The sequence below is a fragment of the Myotis lucifugus genome, unplaced genomic scaffold, assembly GCF_000147115.1.
Source record: "Myotis lucifugus unplaced genomic scaffold, Myoluc2.0 scaffold_488, whole genome shotgun sequence".
NCBI lineage: Eukaryota > Metazoa > Chordata > Mammalia > Chiroptera > Vespertilionidae > Myotis > Myotis lucifugus.
In genome coordinates, this window is record NW_005871536.1 from 345,899 (window position 1) to 351,152 (window position 5,254).

At 44.7% G+C, this 5,254-nt stretch overlaps 1 pseudogene; it reads left to right on the top strand.

Annotated features, from left to right (window-relative positions):
- Window positions 1-854: 854 nt before the first annotated feature.
- LOC102431324 lies at window positions 855-2,319 on the top strand (annotated as a pseudogene).
- Window positions 2,320-5,254: the final 2,935 nt, after the last annotated feature.

Genomic DNA, 5,254 nt, shown 5'->3' on the forward strand with positions numbered 1-5,254 from the left:
GGGTACCATGATTGAACATTTATTTACTATACAGTAAGACAAGAATTTTATGTCTGTTGTATTTCTATCTATTTAACCTATATTCATCACATGAGACATTCTTATCCCCTTTCTATCGATATGGAGACTGAGTCTCAGAGCAGCGAAATGACTGCCCAGGTCACATGTGTAATAATTGGAAGACTCAGTTTCACTTTGGCTCCAAAGCCTCGGTTCTCGCTACTAACGCATGCTTCTGAAACTGGGCTCAGAATATCCTTTCCTCACTCCATTGTTCTGGCCCATCTCACCGCCCTACTAATAGTCATTAAATCCTCAGAAACCACAGGAGAAAGGGGGAATATAAATGTGACTTTAGGAATTGAGATGAAGATTTCTTAAAGCATAAGTGGGCTGCAAAGTTTACCCAAGATTTTGATGTAAGGGGAGGCTTCAAAGGTATTTGCACCAGAAATGGGCTGCTCAACACAACCTTCTATCCCACCTCACCCTCCCCTGGATCACATCACCATGTCAGGCCTAGCATACTCCCCTTACGAACCTCCTGTTACCAGGAGCCACCTTCTGTCATTAGGTGGCCCTCAGTGGAAAAGCTCAAGCAGCATTGAGCTTCATTTCTCAGGCTCCAATTTTTATGAGTGGAAACTCCCAATGCTGTTCAAGAAGTCATCTTTAAAAGTGAAAGCCATGACAGAACCTGGGGACAGAACTTGGCTGGAGTTCCTGGCTAGAGGTCCTGGCTAGGCTGCTGATCAACTGAATGCTGTCTTCGTGTCATTCCTTCTTCGCCGACTCCGTCCACACCTTTGGGGACCCCTGGACCTGCTGGGGTTGGACCCCAACACATAGGAAGTATGGGGTGGGTGCGCCACCACCGCTGTGGGAGCCTCTGGGTCCGGCATTGCAGCTTTCGGCAGAGGCATGGCGTCGGCCTCCACGAGCAAGAAGATGCGGGAGGCGGCCTCCTGCTCCATCTGCCTGCACCTGATGGCCGAGCCCGTGAGCATCAGCTGCGGCCACAGCTAGACGCGAGCACCGGCTACAGAGGAAAGCTCCAGGAGGCAGTGAGGAAACTGAGGCAGCTGGAAGAGGAATGCACGAACCAGAAAGCCTTCACGGCGAAACAGATCGTCCAGTGGAAGGAGAAGATAGAGGCTCAGAGACTGAAAATCCAGGCGGACTTCTAGAACCTGCGCAGCTTCCTGAGGGAGGAGGAGAGGTCGTACCTGCAGACACTGGAGAGCGAGAAAGAGCGCACCCCGCAGAGACTGAGGGACAGTGAGGCCAACCTGGACCAGCAGAGCCAGGAGCTCCAGAGCCACATCCGGGAGCTGGAGGAGCAATGCCAGGGCTCCGCCCAGAAGGTGCTGCAGGACGAGGAGGGCGCCCTGAGCAGGAGCCGGGCTGTGCGGCTGGAGACGCCGGAGGCCCTGTCCTTGGAGATTCAGACTGAATACAAGGTCCCTGAGCTGTGCTTTGACCAGAGGAAACGGTTGAGTAGCCATCAAGGACCCAGCGAGGATGGTCTCCCTCTGTCCGTATTCGTTTGGGATTTCTTTAACCAAATGACAGAGCAGCCTGGCCATTGTGAAACTCACATGGAGTAGTTTGCAGTAACCCTGAGTGGCCGGGTCACCACGGACCAGGGTTTGCAAGAACTTGTGGACCTCATCTATCAACAGGCCACGTCCGTGCCAAACCTCCACTGCGTGGGAGCTCGCCTGTGTGATGGCCTGACCCGTCACCTGACCATTCACTCAGAGGGGCAGCTTCCGCCAAGGGCTCCTTCAAAGATGTCAGACTGATTATGAGCCTAGATATCAAGCTGCCATGGGGGATGAAGCAGCTCGGAAACGATTCCACGAGTTCGTGCTCTTTATGGGGGAACTTTATCTTACGCTGAAGATCGACGAAGTAAAGTTGTTGCCTCAACCAGGTGTTTTTCGGCGATTGTTGGATGCCCTCCTTTCCAGCCCTGTGGACGATAACCTTATTTGTTCAGTAAAATTCCTGAAGTTGACAGGGCCCGCCTTGGAAGATGCCTGCAAGGAACAAGGAACGAGGGACATGCACAAAGTTATCCAGAGGATTGGAAACGTTGCCCTGGACTCGCAGTGAAGACGTGAGTCACATGATCTCCAAGCTTGTAGAGCTCCATTCAAGTAACTGGGGGAGAGGCCATGTCACCTCAGCATTCAAGAGAAGCAGCACCTGAGAATGATCCCAACTGTTTTGTGACTGAACCACCATTGGGTCCAGCGGATGGTGTTCCTCTCCCTGCAGCTGATCCCGATGACCAGGATTCATCTCGGGAGTGACATGAGGAGGGAGGGGAGGAGGAGGGGCAAGGAACTATGTGATACTTTCATCAATAAAGATTTATTAAAAAATAAAAATTAAAAATAAATAAATAAAAGTGAAAGCCATGTGTCCCATCCTGAGTCCAGCTGACAGCAGTCGCCAAGGGCAGCAGAGATAAATGTGAGAGGATGTGCTAGAGCAAGTTTGACTCCTGAAGAACTCTAATCTTGTCTCCCTTCCTGTTGCCCACAGCCCATGAACACCAAAAACCAAGTCCTGATTAGTAACAGGTTCTGGGGATGCAAAATGAGCTGTGGGAGCAGAGAATTGCCTGAGTATTCCAGTATTTCTCCTTGCAGTCCTTGTTTACAACAGTAAGCTGTACTGTCTTACATCTGTTAAAACAACATGCAATTATTTAGAAACTTGTAGACACCTAGCTCTATAAAAGTTGGTATGGAGTCTGAGGGTTGGAGGGAGGGGTGTAGAAATGAGAAAAATAAATGTAAAAATACATAAACAAACAAATCAACCAATCAAACAACTTAGGTTCTCTGAAACAACCCAGACATGAAGCAAAGATCAGATAAGTTAGGAAAAGGAGCAGAAAGAAATGGGGGATAAGCCTCTAGAAAATAAGTGGCTTTCTATGTAACTTAGATACAAATTAGGGACCAAGAATGAGAGGAGGAACCAAAAGACCCTCAGATAATAATAGACCCATGAAGTCGAAGATGCTCTGGGTTCAGCCTAATGAAGAATAGTAAAGATCACAGAATCACTTTGTGAGCTACTGACAGAAGCACAGTTAAGAAATGGATTAGTCACTCTAATCAGTCCTACAAGATTGATCTCTATGCTAACTAGCCCTATGCTAATCCAGTTATTCTACCTATAAAACATTCAATGCCTCCCTATAGCCAATAAATAAAGCAAGACTTCTCCATCTTCACATTTAATCCATATTCATTTTCAAAGTACCTTTCTAACTTCCTCTCTCACAATCTCTTATAAATACCTTTTATCTCATCCAATGGCTCTAATGTTGAGTTTCTAAATCGACCCTTCCTTCAGCTCTTTGCTCCAATTATTTTCCTCCACTTGGACAAAGTAGCCCATCAAGACCCATTTCAAAGGCCACTTTCTCCATAAAGACTTTCCAGTTCACTTACCCCAGCTAGAATTCCCCCTTCCACCCCCACCTGACTCTCAATTTGTACAACCTTCTGATTGTGCCTCCTTCGTGCCTGGCTTTATAGTTACTCATGTACCTAAGTTATATCAATATCATAGTTCACAATGAGAACAGTGATGTTTTTCAATCTGTGAAACAATCTGTGAAAAAAAGTAAAGAAACTGAGGATATTCAGTGTGGCTAAGAGAAAGGGAAAACTCATTACCTCTCCTAAAATATTTGATGGGTTTATTAGACTATAAATCCAATGGAGCTGTTTAGGGCTTGCCTGGAATCAAGAGTTGGGAGACACTTATTACAAACATTCTACAGGCATTTATTGAGATCATTTACATGCCAAGAAGTAAACTAGCCACTTGTAATACAAAAATAAAAAGATACAGACCTTGTTCTCAAGGACCAGCAAACTTGCTTTCCTTTTTCTCTTTATTTATACACTCACTTCTTTAATTTGATGATAATAGCCTCAATTATTCCATCTCAAGCTAAATTGGAATCAATCTACCACATGATGCTTCTGGCTGATTAAGGGGCAATTCCTTTTGACTTGTCAAGGGCAGAACTAAACCAGTATTTAGAATTCACAGGGTTGGTGATTAAGAGTCAATGTAGATCAACCAAAGGACTTGTATGCATGCATATAAACATAAGTGATGGATGCAGACAACAGAGGGTGGGGGTGAGGGCAGGGCTGGGGGGATGATGGGACAATGTGGGGATAAAGACACATTTGTAATACCTTAATCAATAAAGGAAAAAAAAGTCCAGGTAGATCTGAGGAAAGAAAATAAATAAAAGAATCTAAAAAAAAAAAGTCATTGTAAAGACAAGGGGAATGGCCCTAACTGGTTTGGCTCAGTGGATAGAGCATTAGCCTGCGGACTGAAAGGTCCCAGGTTCGATTCCAGTCAAGGGCATATACCTTGGTTGCGGGCACATCCCCAGTAGGGGGTGTGCAGGAGGCAGCTGGTTGTTTCTCTCTCATCGATGTTTCTAACTCTCTATCCGTCTCCCTTCCTCTCTGTAAAAAATCAATAAAATATATTAAATATTAAAAAAAGACAAAGGGAATGCTGCAATGGCTCGATCTTGTACTAAGAAGCTTCCCAACACAGCAAGTGCTCCAGGGGACCATCCGATGATGAAACAGTAGAGAACACATTTCTGAACCAGATAAGACAAACTGGGTCACCTCAAAGTAGCAATTGAACCATAAGATTGTATACAGGCTCAAGGATCAGTTCATAGGGCAGTAAGTCCCACATCTACATAATTGATCTAGTTATTTTGGTAGTTATTTGAGGTAACAAATATAATAGTTATTTTGAAGTAACATCCCCCTCTATGGACTTTGTACAAAAGAATGAGAATTTAGTGGCAGACTCTATACCAGAGAGGCAGATGTCTAGAAAGATATTCTCAGATGAGGATTAACAAAAATAAAAAAAAAAACACAACATATTCTGGGGTACAAAGGCACAAGATGGCATGCTATATTGTGAAATATGCAGTCTGGGCAGTAGGAGTATCTTCCCTATACCACACTGGAGCCATGTAGCCTTGAACAAGTAGTTTAAGCTTTTATTAGTTGACTATAAGTAGTAAGGTGATAGTGTATGTCTCATGAAATTGTTCTCAGATATGAATGAATAACTTATGGTACATATGCAGCATTATACCTGGTACCTAAAATGTTATTCACTCATGGACGTCCTTGAATGGTGTCACTATTTTATAAATATAGAGGAAACAAAGAGC